Source organism: Pelobates fuscus, chromosome 8, assembly GCF_036172605.1.
Source record: "Pelobates fuscus isolate aPelFus1 chromosome 8, aPelFus1.pri, whole genome shotgun sequence".
NCBI classification, from domain to species: Eukaryota; Metazoa; Chordata; class Amphibia; order Anura; family Pelobatidae; genus Pelobates; species Pelobates fuscus.
The window spans coordinates 71,460,595-71,482,849 of NC_086324.1; the positions used below are offsets into that span (position 1 = coordinate 71,460,595).

Consider the following 22,255-nt stretch of genomic DNA (forward strand, 5'->3'; position numbering starts at 1 on the left):
ATGTACCTAAAAATCCAAGCACCGGCCCTGATCTGAAGGCTTTGGTGTTGACAAGATCAGCGGACTCCAGGTAGTAAGTCAAACCATTCTAAAATGCTTTAATTACTTACAATGGGATGGGTGCCAGTGCAATCCTGGAACCATAACTACTAAAGTGCACTGAGAATCCACTTGTTCCCTTTTTTTTATTTTTGAATTTTTTTTCTTTTGATGGCCCTCCTCCACTAAAGCATTATTTTTCTTTTTAGATATTGTCGTTTGCAACAGTATTAAGCATTGATAATTTATTGTATGTTATATACTCCTACCAGTGATATCTAGACCGCACTATGTATATTGATATGGAGTGGGAATATCTAATTATTTTTGTAATTTTTTTCATTGTTTTTTTCTTTTTCTGTTTTGTATGTCCCTTAATGTCCTTTCCCTTTCGCCCTTGTTATACTCATGTTATGTAAAGCAAAAACTTTTCAATACACACTTGATAAGAATCTACTTGTTTTACCTCAGCTTTAGTGTCAGCCCGTTTTTTTGGGCAATCAAAACCAAACAAATTAAAGGGACTCCTGAATCACCAATACAACATTAATGCAATTCGTAGGTTTATTAAAGGAACACTCTGGGCACCATAACAACTTAATCAGAATGATCCCTGGCGCCAACTTACCTTCATACGTTAAACTGTTAACTAATAAATCCCAAAGTCTTCAGTCCAGTGCCAGTCAACTCTTTCCCTGAACATCCATTTGAGTCCAAGGTTTCTATTAGACAATTGAGTGTCATGTGACAGCGCTGTGACTTGACAGGTCTGTGGATAATTGGTATTATTATTTTTTTTTACTATTATTCCTTTTTGCAACTCCGAAGAAAGAATTTACCAAAAAAGCTGAAAAGCAGGAACATAGTCAGAGAGTTACACTGATAACATCACCATGTAATATGCAAAAATAAATAAACCTATGGATTATATCTATCTATCTATCTATCTATCTATCTATATATACACACACACACCATTATATACTTACATGCTTACATACATACATATATACACACTCTCTCTCCTTCCCTTTAATATTTGTATGTAACTCCCTGTAGATCGGTGTTTTGTAAATAAACCCCATGTAGATTATTATTATTATTATTATTATTATTTCTATGAATTATAATAATGATAATGATAATAACATAGACGTAGAAATAGATCTTTGAAAAGCACTGCAACAGTTAAATGGCCTGGCTTCCATGGCTGTGAGCCTTCCCCTCCGCAGAGCCCACCCCCTGGGACGGATCCAGCCTGCACGCCTCCTCTGAAAGCAGCAGAGCTGGGTCCTGAGGATCAGTGGAAGAAGTGGAGGGTAGTAGTCGAGAAGTGGCAGCGGTGACCGGCAGTAGGCAGCCCGGAGCATGCTGTTATCAGGCGGTAAGTGATCCCTTGTGAATTAGTTTGATGGGGTAAATCCATATTTTAACTCATTTCTTTCCTGGATGGAGGATATATCGTATGAAGCGGTATCTGGAGTGCTATATAGACTCAGACAGCGGAATTAGCATGGCCTCACTCATCCTGTAGAATAGCTGCAGTCCAGCAAGTCAGCCGGCAGACAAGCGGTTACAGAACATGGAATGTTGTTACTTTGTAGCAATATAACCATATGTTGCTGCTCTGCAGGCTAACTCTTTATTTTTGGAAGTGCACTCAATGATGGTGCTGTGTGTGTGTGTGTGTGTGTGTGTGTGTGTGTGTGTGTGTGTGTGTGTGTGTGTGTGTGTTTATTTTTTTTATTTAATCTCTGCTAACACCAGGTCATGTGTCAGGGACATGTTGATTCAGGCTTCTATGGACTGGCTGAATTATTGGTAGTTTATTTCGTGTTGTGCTTTTTTTTTTTTTTGGAGGTGGGGGATAGATCCTACATATTTGGGTTCTTGCCTGTTCTGTGTGGATTTTTTTCTTCTTTCTTAGTCTGTTACTCTGTCTTGTTGCTTTTACATGCCGTGTGTGTGTCCATATTAATGCTTGTTTCTTTTACATGCCTTTCGTGTGTGTGTGTGTGTGTCCATATTTATGCATATTAGTGGGCGCCTTGCTCCCTAAACTAGAGGTTTGAACTCTCCCCCCACCCCTCCTGTGTCCTCAGGGAGGGCTCCGGAAAGCTCATGTCATCGGAATGTACTTCTGAATTTTCTTTTCTGTGGACACCTTGGGGCAAAGAGCTGTTCTTAAAAGGGAATGTAACACTGGGGTTTATTTCCTCTACCGTGAATTAAAGTGGCAGAAAACTGGATTGCAAAAGTAATTGATTTTGAAAAATTCTAAACTGCTTTTAAAAGCGAAGCTTGCCTATATCAGCAGTTTTTGCAGCTTAATTTTTCAGTTCACAGTTTAGTAAATATACCCTACTGTATCCATTAACCCTGCCGTTGCTATAAAATATAATTGATCTAAGATGCTCTCCTATACAGTTTGCTGTTTTTGTGTTTGACCTTTTTTTAATCATTAGGACCAATTACAGAGTATCCCTTTCTGATCAAAAGTTTCATTGTATCCAAATTAACCCCCCTCCCCTCTCCAGTTTCACCCCCATAACAGATGCTCTTCACAGTTGAGGTATTAAATCAATGACTCATTGGTGTATGTTAATAACACATTTAAATGCTTTACTGATATTATTTGCTAGACTACCCCTTGTCTCCCTCTCAGCAACAGAGAGTGTGTGTTATCTCTATATTCTGAAAGGACAGACCAGGTTCCCATTGATGTTTTACAGTAAGGTGGGGGTAGGGAAGGAGTTTTGTCCTGGGGGAGACATGGTTTCAGTCTAGGTTTTGGTATCTTTCTGGTTGTCCCTCCCTTTATTTGCAGAGTTTCTGGGCCCTAAGGATAAACTAATTTAATAGCTGCTTCCTATGGTTTCCTCAGTTAGCTGTTGCTGCATTTGTCATTGCCCAAATTTCCACTTTGTTGAATTTTTTTTTTTTACAAGCTGGTAATTAGACCAGCAGTTTGCTTGTACATGCCATTTAAAGAATCAAGACAAGAAGACACTGCATTTGAGAAGCTGCTAGAAGTTAATTGGTTAATTTTACTGCATTCATTTTCAAAGCTTGTGGTAAATGTAATCTCCTGAGGATATGGAACCTACTATGAAACCTGCTCATTACACGAGGCTTTCTTAATTCACTATTCATGTTCAGCAGCTGTCTTCTAAAATGGCACATGAAGCAAGGGGAGACTATCATAAACAATGGGATACAAAAATAACCAAACGTTGTCGCCTCGAGCAAAGCATCATGGGAGTTGTAGTTCAGAAACCGATTGGGCATATGCCTTTTTGGACACCTTTTTTGTTGCAGGATCTTTTTGACCCTAGTCTCAGACCTCTGCCTCCAGTAACAAATATTTTGGCAGGCCTCTGAGTAAAGAAAACTAGAGACAACAGGCGGCTGTTAGGATAGCAACCGCTGTATCCCTGGTAATGTGTGTAAGGCCAGGCTCTTGTGATGGAGTGAATGGCTCTGGGAATAATTTCACACACCCCAAGCTCAGTCTGAAATCTGTACCTCCTTACTTTAAATTGCTGTTAGATAATCTTTTTTTGGTATTGAGAGATTGCAGTAATATGTTACAATTTAAAAAAAAAAAGCAAGTCACACTAGGCTCTGACTCTTTACTATTGCATGTAATCTGAGTCTTCAAGATAACATCCCTTGCATGAACTGAATCTGTCTCAGATCCCATAATTAAGCAGACTGGGTTTCTTTCCATCTGCGAACAAATATCTAACATCCTGGTCAAATAATTTGCCAGTTATGCTTTTTTGCTTTCATCTGAGTGGGTACAGATTTTATAAATTGAGTGCATCGTAGACTCTTTCCCAACTTTGTAAAATATATAATCTCTTACATAAACTATTGCACGCCACATTTTGTTTTCCTCCTGAATTGTGCGAGCAAACAGATTAGTTGACAAACCTAATAAGATCAATAAAGCAGTAAAATCAAGACTGACACTTTACTGTTCTGAAAATATATAAATACATATAGATGATGGCACATTCACAACCACACAGAACAATATTGTAGTTACAATTCCAATGGATTCTTGTATTTCTATAAATCTTTCTTTTTTACTTTAGTGGGTAGTTATATTCACATATAAACACAAAGGACCGAGAACTCTCATAGCATAATAAGCGCTTCAGGGGTAATAGAAATGCCACTCGCATAAAGCGCGCATTCAATCCGTCCATAGGAAAGCATTTCTCAATGCTTTACTATGGACGGCAGCGTCTTCTCAGCGATTTTTCACAGTGAGAAGCGCGGAAGCGCCTCTAGTGACTGTCAATGAGACAGCCACTAGAGGCTGGATTAACCCTAATGTAAACATAGTTTCTCTGAAACTGCTATGTTTAGAGCTGTAGGGTTAACCCTAGATGGGCTTGGCACCCAGACCACTTCATTGAGCTGAAGGGGGGGGGGGGAGAGTGGGGAGAGGGTGTGTGTGTATATATATATATATATATGTGTGACCTTCTCCCCTCCAATCACAGGGAAAAATGTTTTTACTCACCTTTTCCCACGCCTTGCTGCTGACGCCGCGGCTGGCCCCACCTCCAAGGCTGAGATAATTAATTTTGCCTTTCTCAACGCATCCGCATAGAAAAACATTGGGAAACTATTGCGCATGCGCTGCAAAACACCATGCAATCAACTTCTCCTCATAGAAATGCAGTAAATCAATGCATCCCTATGGGAAGCATTAACGTAGGTGCTGCACACTGTGCAACACTGACCCAGGAAGCACTTATAGAGGCTGTCTGAGTGACTGTCACTAGAGGAGTTACCAGACAGCAATGTAAACCCTGCCTTTAGTCTGAAAAGTCAGTGTTTTCATTGAAAATCGTACAGGGACAGTATATAGACTTCAGAACAACTACATTAGACTGTAGTGGTTCTGGTGACTATAGTGTCCTTTAAGAATTGTATTTTTGATGTTGGGGGGGAAAAAAAACTTTTTTTTTTTTTTTTTTGTTGCAGTCTCCTAGATTTCAAGCAAATTTGTCGAGCCCTGAGTTAACCCACCAAGCTAATTATTGCAGTTTCTTAAAACCAGCGTTGCAGGGTTAAGGGACAGTGCACCCAGACCACACTTTAAAAGCACAAACAATCGCTCCCTTTTCTTTCTAATTTTTATCCTCCCTTCCCTCTATTAAATTGTCTGTAAATCCCAGAAGAAGTAGTTCCACTTTAAATGTCTTTTGTACACTAAACTGAGGTGTTACCTTTTAATAATGCCGTATGTCAAATCTCTTTGTGATCAGAGTTGTCCACGTATATCTAACACAGAAGTGATGTATACAACAATCAAAACCCCTACGTCCTTAAACTTACCTGTTGCTGATTTTTTTGCCACGTCTTAGCGGGTGACAAGTGAGTAGAAATAGCTGAGAAGGGGAGGGTGGGGTGTTTACCTGCAGATTGCACATGTGGGTTTAGGAGTACGGTATTCTTCCTTTAACTGGATACACTTTATGTTTGCTTTTGTCGGTCTCCAAGCAGTAATTCTTTGCTCTGTGAATCCTGTTCATTCAGAACAATTCAACTTATCCTTTCCTCCTTCCTGTCAGGTCATTTTATAAAATAAACACTCCAGCCTAAATTTGTATGTGTAATCTATTTTTTTTTTTTTTTTTTTTTTTTGTCCCTATTTTGGTGTCTGCCTCGTCTTTCTGGCTTAGGTCAGCAAGATTGTTGGTCTGAGCTAAACCAATGCTTCTCTGTAGGGAAGCACTGGGGGGCTAGTGCACGTGTTGAAAATCGCTGCGCCAATCAAATGCTTCTCTGAATCTATTTCAGGCTTAATTTTTAAAACTCTCTTTGAATTCCCAAGAGATCGGACTTTAGTTAATAACAATGTTAGAGTAACCGTAGAGACATAGTGATCATAAGCACCAGTACTCTTCCTCTGCAATCCAATTTCATGGATTGTACCAAAATACTTTTATTAAGGTGACATTGTATTGGTGCTTAGAGTGTCTGTCTGTCTGTTTTAAATAGATTCAACTCTTTCAGAGAGTATTGGGAAGAGATGTCCTTTTAAGACATAAGCCTGCAGCACTAACCATATTGTATTGTGAACTTTTAAAAGAATAAATGTTCTCTTTGTAAAGCTCAGATATTGTAGTGCTTGGATACTATTTCAAGTTTCAACTATATTTGTGTTTTGCACAGTTTTACTCAATGTAATTTTGTGGACCGGTACAGTGTTTAATTGATACTGGAGTGGTCATGGTCAGAGTTATAAAACTCTGCACATGCTGAGATATAACAGCTTTTTATTAGTGTTAAGACTTCTAGACTGGCTAATGACAATTCTATGCATAAGGCCTGCAGTTCATGACTCTCGCCCATCATGAGTGCCCAGCAAGATCAGAATCAGGTTTTTGGCGTATGTGGCTCAGCCCCAATCATTTTGAGGCTCAGTGCCTGGACAGGCTCTGGTATTTGGCAGCTTGTTGTATAATGGTTTACTCCCTTACTAAAGCGTGGTGCTGGGGTGCTCCTAGCATCACAAAGTTTATATTGCTTGAATTAAATGGAAACTATAGTACTAGGAATACTAACCTTTTATCACTTACCTGATTCCAGTCCAGTGCAGATGTCCCTCGGAGCTGGATCAGGCTCTGCCTCCGCTTCTCCCCTCACATGACATCAGCTGATGTCGGGGACGTAATGCTTATGCGCCACGATCGCATTAGGATTACCCCATAGGGCGTCCTGCATCAATCATGCGGCCAAAAGTCGCTTAATGACCCAGAAATGTTTCTCAATAACTGTAATAATTACTGTATAATTACAATTGCAGGGTTAAACTGACTGGGGCACTGCACCCAGACCACTTCAAAGAGCTGAAGGGGTCTGGGTGCCTATAGTGTCCTTTTTAAACCTTTAAATTAATGTGACAATGAGATGGAACTTAACACATTTTGTAAATCTCAGTCCAAAAGTAAATCAGTACAATTACCGTATGTATATAGTGCCAACATATTCAGCGCTGTACAATACGGGGGGAGGGGGGGGGGGGAGGAGGAGAAGACAAACCATTCTAACACATTTGATATACAGGAATAGTGGGTGAGGAAAGGCCCAGATCAGATGAGCTTGCAATCTAAAAGGATAAAAAAAACAAATACACAGATTGAAGTGTACCAAGAGTACCTTACCTTATTATTGATCTTGATTATAAATGTAGTGAGCATGAGCTTGACATTGTTTGGGAAGTGCCTCTGAATTAATAGTGCAAAATTAAAAATTATTATAAGATTGTGCAAAAAGATATGGCATATTTGTTGCACCATAGCCTTTATAATAAGCATAAGTTATGGTACTGGGTGTTTTGCTGTTGGGATTTTTCTCAGCAACTGTTATACAGGCTCACCCTCTTTCTCCTTCCTGCCTACCTGTTACGCACACCTGATTGCTGGAATGTATTTGTCATATCTGTTGTCTCCAAGGTTCTAAAATTCCCTCATTACTTTGGCATTTCCTCTTTCATGACCGCTCTGGGCCAGGTTTTCCTTCCAATCACTATGATTTTATTTACATAAGAGACAAGATGGATTGTACGAAGCATTCTTGAGATAGAAATAAATAAAGGAAACTTGCTGTATACATTTATGGTTGTTTATATTTAGGGGTTCCCTGTTTTGCTAGTCTCAAAACTAAAAGCGGATGAGAAGTAAATATTCCATATCCTGATAATGTTTTTTTTTTTTTCTGGATAAAAAAAAAAATAAAAAAAAAAAAATATATATATATATATATATATATATATATATAATTTTTTTTTTCCAAGTAATGGTTAAAACAGATCTAATCATTCATAGGTACAGAATCCTCCACCAATATTAACATTTATTCTACTCCTCTCTGCTGCATTCCTGAATAAAAGTAGTTTTCTTCATCTCTCTGTACTTGTTAGGAAGTTTGTTTATAGACTACATGGAAAAAACTATTTTTCCTGTATCAATGTTAAACCTATTGATGTATCTTCAGTACGATGGTGGACCATTGAAGGGGTTAATGTCATACATCCTGGCAGTGTCCTCCGATGTAGAGAGAAATGGGTGGTTTTTCGCTTTCTCTTTTGATGAGCGGATTAAGGCCAAATTCTCTTTCTCCCAGATCTTCCATCCGCTTACTGCTTCCGAAAAACATTAACTGTTACTCTGCCTGGGTTATTCACTAAGATGAGAATTCAAAGTGCATTTTAAATGTAAGGCCAGAGTAGCCAAACTGGTAGTGAATTTTCCCAGCTTGTAAATTTTTTTACCTTCAATTTGAAATTCACCTTGAATTCTCACTTTGGTGAATAACCTTGATAGAACTCACCTAATGCCTTGCTCAAAACTCCAGCCCACCATTAAAAAACGTATCCACTTGATTGACACATGAAATCCCATGTATGTCCTTTTTCTGTGAAAGATTATCTTCAAATCCTTCTTGTTACAATTTCAAGAAGGGTCATCAAAGATGTTTATCTTTACGGTATTTCCTGGAAGGACGTCCCCTCCCACCCAATCATTAAACAAACTACAAATACTAGATTGAACTAAGCAGATTATGTCCGCAGCTATTACCTGTACTTTAGGTTTGTAAGCGAGAGGCAGACGTATACATTTAGACTGCGAAAACTACATTTCAATGTGTATATACCACACTGTTTAACCCTGTTGAGTGCCAAAAGAGTTAAGTACACGGCTAGTTCAGAGATATGCCTGGGCATGTTAGTGTCTTGGTGAGCCCACTGTAATCAGATTTCCGGGGTCATATCAGGGTATGAGACATGTCAAGAGACTACAACCATTTATTAATAGATGCTCTTAAAATATTCAAATCCGAAAGTGACCGTTTACTAGCACATGTTAGGGCATGTGTCTAGGGTTTTGTTTTGTTTATTTTTTTTCCTTTCCACTTTAACATTTGTAGTAGTAATAAACAATACAAGCAGTTTGTAGAATTTGGCTAGTCACTTTGCAAATAAGCAAATTCTTTTTGTATCTGTTGTCTTCTTGTGTGGACTGTGTTCTATGTTTTTGAGCACATTGTGACAATTTGCTCGCTTTTTCACTGGGATTTTTAATCTTGTTACATTTGACCTTTTTGATACAAGGAACAACTAGATCAGGGGTAGGCAACCTACGGCACTAGTGCCATGCACGGCACTCGAGGTGCCTTTGCACGGCACTCAAGGGTACAATAGCCAAACAGGCTCTGGCCTGTCAGGAGTCCCAGTGAAACTTAAGATATCTGTTAATATGAAAAGGTGGTGAAGGACAATCCTCCATTTATGCATTGCAGCACGTAGAGGAAGTGATCTCAGATCACTTCCTCCCAGCACTTGTGAATAGGAATCCACACTGAAGTAGAGCAGCCCACAGTCTCCTGTTGCAGCTTCTGTCCTTGAGCTGTACCTGGCCAGCCTGGTCCCCACTAAAACCCAGGGAAGCCTCAGAGCTGCAGAATAACCCTCCCCTCATACAAATAATACAAACACACACACAGTCCGCACAAACACAACACCACCAACAATCCACATACATGCACACAACCCCACATGCAGCCTCTCACATGCAATACCCCAAACAGCCCCACACATACACACACTACCAAATACACAATGTGACATATCCATCCACACACAATTCCACAAACAGCCCCCATACACAGCCCAAATTCATAGGTATTATACATGATACCACAAACTATTAATGAACATATACAATATAATAGCTCATATACGCACAAATACAATGATACAAAGCAAATGCAGTATAAATAACACAAGCAGAATATGGCAACATACACACCTCAATTTAAAGAAATAGGACCGGCACGCTACAGGACATCACAATCATATTTTGGCACAGTGCTGCTAAAAGGTTGCCTACCCCTGAACTAGATTCTGATTTTTGGGGAGAAATAAACGAGGGTCAGCCCATGTACTCTCTGCTACCCTTAAACCCATTTTCAGACATCTGCTGCTCCTGATTATAGGATCAGAGAGATGCCTGTCACCTGCTTAGGATTTAGTGACTTGCAGGTAAATGGACTGAGAGTGGGAGGAGCGAACTCATTAATTCCTGCCATGTTAATTGATCAGGAAAAGAAAATGAAGGTAATTTGCAAGAAAAAAAAAGTCCACGTTTCTGTATTTTATGGGACAGTAAGATTACTTTTACTAATTATAGTTAACCTGCCATGCAGAGTTAGTAAATCGAAAAGCAGTGAAACTGTACCTGAAGTGCGTGTCTGCAGACATTTCAAAGGGTTATACTATACCGCTCTTGTGAGCTACACTAAAAGCACACAATAGGCTCTAGGACCACTACAGGTGTAATGTAGTAGCTATGGGGCAAATCTCCCCAAAGATTGCAGGACTGACGTTCAGTGTTTCCACAATCTGCATGGAGATGCTGAATGCTCCCCACAGAGATGCAGTGAGTCCAGTGGTGTATTTCCCACAAAGCTGAAAAAGGCATTTGCCTTGGGCGGCACCTTTAGTGGAGCGGCAAAAAAAGTCGTGCCCTGTTAGCCCCTTTCATGGGGGGGGGGGCCCAAGAGCTTGCCGGCCGGCCACCTCAGGGCCCCTCAAGGCTTTGAAATGCTCCCGGGGGTTGAAGGAGGGGGGGCGCGAGGAAGCCCTCTGAGCTCTTCCTGCTCAGCTCCCTCGGGCCATGATGTCACCCGGCTCCCGGCATCAGTGAGCAGCGAGGGAGCTGAGCAGGAGGATTACAGCTCCTTCGCTGCCACAATTATATGCCTGCAAGCACGCCAAGCAGCCAGCCTAGCCAGACACCCAGCCATCTCCACTGGACCCCAGGGAAGATTCACCTCTAGCTTTCCCAAAGGTAGGGAGGCTGGGTGGATTAAAATTAATATTTTAAAAATATCTTATACTTTGTGTGTGTGTGTGTGTGTGTCTGTCTGTCTGTCAGTGAACGTTTGTGTCTGCTAGTGTGTGTCGGTCAGTGAATGTATGTGAATCTGAAAGTGTGTCTGTCAGTCAAACTGCGTGTTCATCTTAAACAGGTAGGGGCAGGGCAAATTTTAGATTTGTGTGGGGGGGGGGGGGGGGGGGGCTGAGTTTTAACATGCCCAGGGCAGCACCTATCCAATATACACCACTGAGTCAATGCATCCCTACGAGGAGATACTGATTGGCCATGCATGTGCACTAGCCTTACAATGTTACCTGGAAAGACTGAAAACATGAGGGAAGAAGAGTGCGTAAATCTCCTCCTATTCTTAATTAGGTTAACACAATAGCGTTGGGAATACAGGTTTGTATTCCTAATGCTATACTGTTCCTTTTTCAGACCAAATCTGACCATGATAACTGATTAAACCGTTTAAGGTATCTGCTGTGTTCCTTATCTGCAGTTACAGTAGAACACACCGCGACCATAACTGCTTCAATTTGATAGAGGAGCGTGATCTTTGAAAATGGGTGGAGTCTAAGAAAATTTAGTTTTCGGTTTGCTAAGCTAATTTACCCACAATCCATCAGTCAAAAGAATTCTCCAGATGGGCAAACTGTAGACTTCAATGACAGGGGAGAACAAAATGGAGGGTGCCCAGATATTGAGATCCATTGCATGAGATCTCAAATATAAATAAAGGCAAATAGCAAAGAAAAATTTAAGGTACAAGTGACATACAGAAAGGAAAACTGGAAGGAAAAAAGGCTCAGTATTGCCAGCCAGAGTGAATGACCTATGTATGCATCTGCATGCTGGCCAAAGCAATAATGCTTGGCACCCAAATACTTTTAATGACCACCCCCGGGTTAGCCCCCCCATATTGAGAATTTTAACAAAAGATTATTCCATTTGTTAGATCTTTGTTAGATCAGGTTTGATCAACAATTTTTTTCGTTAGATCTACTTTAAATTATGCGATATTAACAATCATTGTCAGGGGGGGCTAACCCGTAGCCAGCCCCCCCTCAACAAAAATTTGTACAAAATGTTGTTGATTATGATAGCTCTACGTTAGATCAGGTTTGATCAGGCAAATTTTTTGTTAGATCTAGTCTAATTACTGAGATATTGCATATATAATTAGGGGGGGCTGGCCCCCCTCAAGTGAAATTGTAATTTTTTTTAATTGATTTTGGTAGATATTCGTTAGATCAGGTAAGATCAACAGTTTTTTTCGTTAGATCTATCACGCAAGAGGCGTTATTCACTACTTAACTTTGTGGGCGTGACTACAGGTTTGCCCCCCCTCAACTGAATTTTTTTTTTTTTTTTTTATTGATTTTCGTAGATAGTCGTTAGATCAGGTAAGATCAACAGTTTTTTTCCATAAGATCTATCACGCAAAAGGCGGTATTCACAATCTTATTTTAATTTTGCACATAAATATCAGTACATTTTCATATCAAGCCACAGGTGACATCATAATTTAGGGATTTGTTAACACAATGTGTAGATCATTTTCAATATTTCTTTTTGTTATTCTCTACATGCACAGTATTGAGGTGAGAAAGTCCAGCATATGCCCAGCCTGAAGTTATTAGTGATATTTGAATATGCATGTATAACCTGAGTAATGCTGTGTATGACTGTGTTAATAAAGGGCATGCAGTGTGTGTCCGTGGTGTTGTATGTTTGTGGTAATACCGTATATACTCTAGTATAAGCCGACCCGAATATAAGCCGAGGCCCCTAATTTTACCCAAAAAAACTGGGAAAACGTATTGACTCGAGTATAAGACTAGGGTGGGAAATGCAGCAGCTACTGGTAAATTTCTAAATAAAATTAGATCCTAAAAAAATATATTAATTGAATATTTATTTACAGTGTGTGTATAATGAATGCAGTGTGTGTGTATGAATGCAGCGTGTGTATGGGGGCAGTGTATGTGTGTGGGAGCAGTGTGTCTGTATGGGGCAGTGTATGTGTATGGGGGCAGTGTGTGCGGGGGCAGTCTATGTATGTGGGGGCAGTGTATGTGTGTAGGGTATGTGTGTGATAAGGATGGGGGCTTTTTTAATGTTTTTTTATATTTGATAATATGATTTTTTATTTTTTTTTATTTAAAATATACATAATGCTCCCCTCCCTTCTTACCTCTGTTTAGGGAGGTAATTTCTCGATCCCTGGTGGTCCGGTGGGGAATCTCTGGTGGTCCATGTAGTGAGAGTGAACTCTAGGCCCGGTCTCCAGGGCTAGAGTTCACTCTCGCGAGATCCGGAGCGTTGCCGTGGCAACGCTCCGTGCTCGCGAGAGAAGGACCTGGAGGAGCTGCAGACTGAGCTCCCCTGGGTCCTCTCTCTCTCCCTCCTCTGCCGGCGGCCAGCAAACAGTGCCTGCGGACCGGAGAGGGAGATCTCTGATCTCCCCTTTGGTCCTTGAAGGCACATTGCAGGGCTGGCGCTTAGACAGTGCCAGCCCTGCATTAGCCGGCAGGGGAGAGGGAGAACCTCGGATTCTCGGGGGGGAGGGGATCCGCCAGTGACACTACTCCCATGAACACACTGCCCCCCACAGATAGCACCCCTCACACACACTGAACCTCACACAGACAAGAGCCTGAACAAAGTGTCTGTCCACTGATAGAGCTATATAGGCTTAGAGAGCTTAGTAATATACTTAATTTGTATTTTTTAATTAAAGCATTTCTATATAAAATGCCAACACCTGGTTCAATCTCTCAAACACAACTTATTTATTTGCAGACAATTATCCTTTAACTTCTACAATATGTGTCAATTGTTTTTAGGAAAATTCTAATTTTCTCATTATTTCCCTCTTTGTAAACCCTTTTCTCTAGAACACATGAGAGGCCTAAGTTTCTGCAAACATGCAGTTTTTCACATACAGAATAATTAACCACAGTACTGCAACACAGTACATCTCTGCCTTCTTGCGCCCCATATATAATGGCCTGCACATAGGTTAGCTGCCAAAAGTGCCGGATTGTTGGGACAGTCACGACTTCTGCTGTTCTGTCGCTGAAAATGTAATATTGTCATGCATACATGCACATGTCTGTAAGCATATCCATGCTGATAAACAAATATACACATGGAAATTATACACTGAAAGTAGTTCATTTCTTACTTGCATATAAATATCCCATACACCTTAAACCAATACCCACCGTAACACACAGATATTCTACCAGTATGTGTTTCTTTGACAACTGTTATCATTGGAGCGAAAATTATTATCCAATCAAAGAATAGGTCATACACAGCATTACTCAGGGTTATCCTTGCATATTCCAATATCACTATTAACTACAGGCTGGGCATATGCTGGACTTTATCACCTAAATAATGTGCATTTATAGAATAAAACCAATATTGAAAATGACCTACACATTGTGTTAACTAAACTCCAAGCAAATTCCTAAATTAGGAGAATATTTGTCTGTGGTATCTCCTGTTTATGATGAAACGTGGCTTGACATGAAAAATCAACTGGTATTTATGTGCAAAATCAAAATAAGATTGTGAATACCACCACTTGAGTGATAGATCTAATGACAAAAACAGTTGATCATACCTGGTTTAATCCACCCCATCCTCCTCACACTCTACACCCTTATCCACTTTCTACCCTTGCATTCATAAAATGTAACTGTTCACAACAATGTAATGAAGCCATGTAAAGCGTTACCAGTTTGTAAGCTATAGACATCACGATTTTGCAATTGCGCTTGTACATTCTATTGTTACGAATATCTATCAAAATCAATTTCACTTAAGGGGGGGCTAACCCCTAGTCACGCCCACAAAGTTAAGTAGTGAATACCGCCTCTTGGGAGATAGATCTAATGAAAAAACCTGTTGATCTTACCTGATCTAACGAATATCTACCAAAATCAATAAAAAAAAAAATTAAAATTTCACTTGAGGGGGGGCAAACCTGTAGTCACACCACCCACAAAGTTAAGTAGTGAATACCACCTCTTGCAAGATAGATCTAACGAAAAAAAACTGTTGATCTTACCTGATCTAACGAATATCTACCAAAATCAATTAAAAAAAAAAAAAAAAATTTCACTTGAGGGGGGCTAACCCGTAGTCACGCCCACAAAGTTAAGTAGTGAATACCACCTCTTGGGAGATAGATCTAATGAAAAAAAACTGTTGATCTTACCTGATCTAACGAAATATCTACCAAAATCAATTTAAAAAAATTACAATTTCACTTGAGGGGGGGCTAACCCGTAGTCACGCCCACAAAGTTAAGTAGTGAATACTGCCTCTTGCGTGATAGATCTAACGAAAAAAACTGTTGATCTTACCTGATCTAACGAATATCTACCAAAATCAATAAAAAAAAATTACAATTTCAGTTGAGGGGGGGCCAGCCCCCCCTAATTATATATGCAATATCTCAGTAATTAGACTAGATCTAACAAAAAATTTGCCTGATCAAACCTGATCTAACGTAGAGCTATCATAATCAACAACATTTTGTACAAATTTTTGTTGAGGGGGGGCTGGCTACGGGTTGGCCCCCCCTGACAATGATTGTTAATATTGCATATTTTAGAGTAGATCTAACGAAAAAAATTGTTGATCAAACCTGATCTAACAAAGATCTAACAAATGGAATAAAGTTTTGATCAAATTCTCAATATGGGGGGGCTAACCCGGGGGTGGTCTTTTAATGCGGTCTGCCAGTGAGTTGAGGAACTATAGCCACTTCAATGAGATAAAGTGGTTATAGTGCCTAATGTACCCATTTATTATACACTGTGTGTGTTGCTGTTATGGTGTGTTTTTTGGCTATCTTTGTATGTGTAGGTTGTTGCTAGTTAGTGTTTTCTAGACGTCTTTGTGTACCTAGATGTTTTTAAAAATGTTTGCATATATTGCCAAATAGGTGGATTGGTAGATAGTTACCGTTATGGCTAGTTTGATATGTAAATGGAAAGGAGTGTGTGCGTGGGGCCTCCATTTTATGCTTGGACCCAGGTGATTTTATTGTGATATTCAGTCTGATGCCTCTCCATTGAACTCTTTTTCATACATTTACCCTATATCAATCTCTGCAACATTAAATGTTAGCATGCCTGATTTCCTAGTGGCATCTATGGGATGTTTATTGTACAGATGCACATAATTCCTGTCTTGTTACATACTGGGATCAGCCTTCACTGGGCCACTTCTAGGTACACTGTTTAAAGGGACACTATAGGCACCAGACTACTTCTGCTTATCAAAGTGGTCTGGGTGCAGTGTCTCTATTGAACTTGGTGCTGCAATGTAAAACATTGCAGTTCCAGAGAAACTGCAATATTTACATTGCATCACAAAGTCTGCCTCCCGTGGCTTTCTACCAGTCACCCACTAGAGGCGCTTCCGGATTGCCAACAGACTTTTGGTTCGGTAACTGACGCTGGATGTGCTCACACCCTGCATGAGGACATCCAGTGTCGGCTATTACCCCATAGGAAAGCATTGATTCAATGCTTTCCTACGATGATGGCCTAATTCGTGCACAGCACTAGCGCCCCCTTGTCAAGGGATGTCGGAGGAGACTGGGCCGAGACACTCTGCGCTGGGATAAGGTAAGTAAATAAAGGATTTTTAACTCTTTATTCACTGCCACAGGTGGGGCTTGAGGGAGGGTGGAGACAGAGGGAGCTATAGTGCCAGGAATACAGCTATAGTATCCCTTTAGGTACCACTAGAGGCACTTCATCTCATACAGTTGTTCTATTGGTTTTAACCTTGCAATGTAAGGCATTGCTGTTTAGTATATATCGCAAAGCTTACATTGCAGAGTTAAATAGGCTTCTTGCGGCAAACTACATGACAGCCACTAGAGGCTCTTCTGCTGTGAGAACTGATTCAAACCGGATTCTCACAGCTAACCTCCATTTCAGTAAAGTGGTGCTGCGCATGCTTCTTCGCTCTCAATGCTCCGCTGTGAGGGGCATTAAATGAAATGATAAAGCATTGTCCGGACATCACGGGGAGCGTATCAAGAGGCTGCAGTTCCTACTTTCTTTCAGTTTTTATTTAGTTTTCATGAGGGGGCCAGAATCTAAATAAATAGAACACAATAGCATTGGGAATAAAACCTGTACTCCCAATGCTATAGTGTTCCTTTAAGTAATAATGAGTTTTATGTCAACAGAAGCAGCAAAGGGGAGCCTTTTATAGTTGCACTTTTCTGTGATAATGTTCAGTTAGCTTAATTAACATAGCTATTGTAGTTACTTCCAATGGCGGGTTTTGACAAAATCATTTTGACAAAATCATCTTTTTATTGTGAAATAATTTTTTTCAACTATATTCCCTTTTGTAGATGTTAATTATAATGTTTAACAAATCTAAATGATTGTAATTATCTGATAAGGGATTACTCGAGCCAGCCGAGTCTAAGCCACAGCCCTGCAAATGCAGCATAACCCTCCATCCATCTTTAAAGGACCACTATAGTGCCAGGAAAACATACTCGTTTTCCTGGCACTATAGTGCCCTGAGGGTGCCCCCACCCTCAGGGACCGCCTCCCCGCCGGGCTCTGGAGAGAGGAAGGGGTTAAACACTTGCCTTTCTCCAGCGCCAGGCGGGGAGCTTTCCTCCTCCGCTCCCCCTTCCTCGTGACGTCATCGGCTGAATGCGCGTCAGGAGCCGCGCGCGCATTCAGCCTGTCTCATAGGAAAGCATTCACAATGCTTTCCTATGGACGCTGGCGTCTTCTCACTGTGATTTTCACAGTGAGAAGCACGCAAGCGCCTCTAGCGGCTGTCAATGAGACAGCCACTAGAGGCTATGGAGACTGGATTAACCCTCAGTATAAAATAGCAGTTTCTAAACCAGGCACCCAGACCACTTCATTAACCCCTTAAGGACACATGACATGTGTGACATGTCATGATTCCCTTTTATTCCAGAAGTTTGGTCCTTAAGGGGTTAAGCTGCAGTGGTCTGGGTGCCTAGAGTGGTCCTTTAACTCCCATCACTAGTAACTAAGACAAGGTTGGCTGAGATTGCTGACTGCTAGAAAATCAGCAACAAGTGGAATGGCCATTGTTCCTCATTTGTGAATTGTCAGCCACGTTGTTTGCTTGGCAATAATTTTAATATTTGTTCACATTGATGACTTGCATGCAGTGCGGGAGTGGTTCTTTTATATTTTGCAGCACTGCTCTGTGAGAAGCTGATGAGAAATTTAGTCTTGAAGCAATAGGTGCTTGTGTGGATACTGCTTAAATCCAGTTACTGGCAAAAAAAAACAAAAAACATGTACTATTTAAAAATAATATTTGGTAAAAATGCTATCAATTTATTATGTAAGATCTCCTCTGGTTTTCATAAAAAAAATAATAATAATAATTTCTATCAAACTAACAAAAAAAAAAAACAACCCAAAGATATATCTCAATAAGGAGTTCTTATTGTTTATTTTAATATTGTCTTTTAACTATAATATTTAAGAGGTAACTTTAAAGGGACACTAGTCACCAAAACAACTTGTGTAGGCTTAATAAATCAGTTGTGTTGTATAGATAATGCCCCTGCAGTCTCACTGCTCAATTCCCTGCCATTTAGCCGTTAAATCACTTTGTTTATACAGTCCTACTTACACCGTCTTCCTAAACACTTCCTGTAAAGAGTCATCTAATTTTTATACTTCCTTTATTGCAAATTCTGTTTAATTTGACATTTCGTATCTCCTGCATGAGCCTTCTGTATATGGGTGTTCCTTTTTAATGTGACAAGTCTACTTACGTGGTGGACCCCTGGTGGTAGTGTAAAGTTTATTTAGAATGCCCTGTTTCTCATCTCTTCTCATGTTTGTCTTATACCCAGTCTGTTTTCAACTGCCAAGAACCATGTCTCTATAATATTCTTTCACATCAAATAAAATTGATGTATGGCAGATCACAGAATCTTCCTGATCGTCTGATGATCTTGCGCATGTGCAACAATACACTCTGTAACTTATGCACATTGTTTGTGAAGATGCCTGTTCCCATTGTGAAGGCTCTATGGCCTGCTTCACTGCTCTAACCATGTAGCAGAGATCCACACACCCGGGCAATCATGAATGAATTCCCAGTGAACTCTGGCAGTGGGAACCTGTCTCCAAGACATTAAGCACAAGGAGAGAATGATGAGCAATAGGAAAGGAATGTGGTCTCTCGGGCAGAAAGGCATCAGGATTGCTAAACCCTGGAGCTGTTATTCCAGACTGGGGCATCTTCCAGGCCCATAATCGTTGGCATTATACTGGGCAGTGCTGCTACATGCTGTGCACTATGGGCAAATCAGTGTGGCGAAAATACCCATTGGCCGCTACAAGCAATGTGTGATGGGAAATGGCAAGGTATGCCACATTTTGCCTTGAATTGTCTTGTCCATAATGAATGACTAGTCTTGGCCTTCTGATCTCTCAATTGTAATTCAAACATTTTATTATAGCCTTGTTCACCACAGATCAATATATTTAATGCAAATGTGCACAGAAATGATCACAAGAAATAGTGCTTTACAAGAGCACACATTTTTTTTAAGTGTGAATTGAGACATGCAAAAATGGTTCTAATATGTGAATATATGTGTGCAGTTGGGTTGCATTTACTCAAACTAGGCCTGATCTATTTATTTTCTTTTTGCTTTTGATTACCATGTGCTGACTCATATATTGTACTACAGACTGATCTCCCCCCCCCCCCCCCCCCCCCAATGTTGCCGTAGGTCTTTAAATTGTAATATAATATGTCCAGTAGTCTAGAGATGATATCAGATGTCTGTGTTCTACTTGCGTATGGAGCTCTTGACCCCCATGGCTGGAAGGAGAGTTTAGACCGTGTACACCCACCCTGTCTGCCCATATTAATGAGTATTTATAGCTCAGAGCTATTGTGTTAGAATAAACCGGAAAATTACTGCTTCTGCATGGATACAAAAGGGAGTTACAGTGAATGGCAGAGAGACAAAGTGGAGGAATGATGTATATGTGCATAGCAACCATGAGATGCCTGGCCTTTAGTAGAATCCTTTCTATTTTTTTTTTTTTTTTTTCCAAGAATATTTATTCTTGAAAAGGAGCTGATGAGTTTACCAAGGGAGGCAGTATAGATGGATAACAGTAGGGGACCAAGGACAGAACCTTGGGGAATGCCAACAGAGGGGTTGGGGAGAAGAGGCAGAGCCAGAGAAAGAAACACTGAACAAGCGTTGGGAGTGGTAGGAGGAGCACCAGGAGAGAGCAGTATCCCGTAGACCGAGATTACGGAGAATGAGAAGAAGCTGATCAACAGTGTCAAAGGCCGCAGAAAGATCAAGGAGAATTAGGATAGAGTAATGGCCGCGAGATTTAGCAGCGATTAAATCGTTGGATACTTTGGTCACAGCTGTTTTAAAAGAGTGACGAGCGCGGAATCCAGACTAAAGCGGGTCAAGCAGAGAGTTGGATTCGAGGAAGTCTGTAACTCTCGCATACACCACTCTCTCGAGGATCTTGGAGGCAAACGGCAGTAGCGATATAGGGCGGTAGTTGGCTGGGGAGTTGGGGTCAAGGTTGGGCTTTTCAGAATCCACGTTATAGTTGAATGCTTAAAGGGTGAGGAAAATGTGCCAGAGGAAAGGGAGAGATTTAAAAAAAAAAATGTTTAGTGAGCGGGAGACCGGGTGCGGATGAGATATGAGGGAATAGGATTGAGGGAACAGGTGGTGGGGCGGGAGGACCGGAGCAGAGCAGAAACCTCTTCCGTTGTAGTAGAAGTGAATGAGTATAGAACAGCGGAGCGAGTGGGGTTGGATGATGTATTGAAAAGGGAGGGAGAGAGATTAGAGATCTCTTCTCTAATTGTAGACTCCTTCTCAGTGAAGGGAGGGGAGAGAAGAATGCCTACACCGCATTTACAGTTGAGTCTGGGAGTGTGAGAGAATTGTACTCCGTGGAAGACAGAGATGATGGTCAAAAGGGCCTGCAATAAAGCTATGGAATGGAGATGCACAGAGGAGGGGAGGATTGGTCAAGCAAGACATTTAGGTGGGTATCCATGAAATTAGGGGGTGTGGGCGTGCAGAAATAACAGAGAAAGTTTTAGAGATAAACAGATAGGTGAATAACATTTAAGTTAACAAGCCAACAATGTTGAATGGGGCTGGGGACAACTAACTTTAGCATGCAGGGCAAGACAAAGTAAAATTTTATATGTATAAATATACAAGTACACATCACATCTGTAAATACATGTGTGTATGTATATATGTATATGTATCCTGCTGTGTTTTGCATTATCCATTGTCATAAATTGCGTGGGATTTGCATTTGTTTTTAAATGTACAGGATGACTAAATAAAAAGTGTTTATATAGAATTTATTAACGTGCACTTTTAACAGTGTCTTTAAAAAACCCTTTCTTGCTGCAGGAGACCTGTAATTTGCGTATACAATTGCTTTTACTAAGCAGGTGTATGCTGGCCTATCCCGGGCTGTTTGCTTAAGGCACACAGCCTGAAAAATAATTAAACATCACTTGTTTAAAGTATTAAATGACAGAGGTTAATTGACAAAAATGATGAGCTGTTTTAATCTCTGCAATTATCTATATAAATTATATGAACTCCACCCATAACCTGTGACTCTACTCTTCAAACTAGTGTTTATAGTAGGAAACTTGTAAATTGTTTAATATCATACATTCATTATTTACATTTGAGCTGACACGTTGAATTTCAAAATAGATTTAGACACTGAGTTGCTGCATGGAAAATGTTTAATAGCAGCAAATAAAGGTACAGTTTTATGTCCGTTCTTGTGGACCAATCATTGTCAGGTGCATAGTAACAATCCTGGTTTGCAAAACTGGAGAGTCCTACTCTTTAACCCCATAATATTATTATTATTATTATTTATTATTATTATTGCAACAACAAATTCCGTCGTGCTGTACAATGGGTGAACTAACAGACATGTAATTGCAACAAGACTAGCATGGACACACAGGAACTAGGGCCGCCATTAGGGCACACCTCCAAATCCACCCACAAGTAAGTAGTGTTTTGTAGAGTGGATACATGGTGTTTTTTGTTGATGCGGTGTGTGTGTGTGTGTGTTTCTGTATTGGCTGCAGTGTGTTATTTCATGTGTTATGTATGTATTTTGTGTTTTGAATGTATGTATTTTGGGTTTTGTATGTATGTGTTTTGGGTTTTGTATGTATGTATTTTGTGTAGTGTATACGCTTACACACACACTGATACA

General features: G+C 40.3%; 1 protein-coding gene across 1 annotated transcript in view; it reads left to right on the forward strand.

Moving 5' to 3' along the window:
• The first annotated feature begins 1,320 nt into the window (after positions 1-1,320).
• SH3BP4 (SH3 domain binding protein 4) overlaps positions 1,321-22,255 on the forward strand; it is a 44,535-nt gene continuing 23,600 nt past the window's right edge. The window contains exon 1 of the mRNA XM_063430022.1: positions 1,321-1,423. The gene's annotated coding sequence lies outside the window, so the exon portion shown is untranslated. The remainder of the gene's footprint in view (positions 1,424-22,255) is intronic.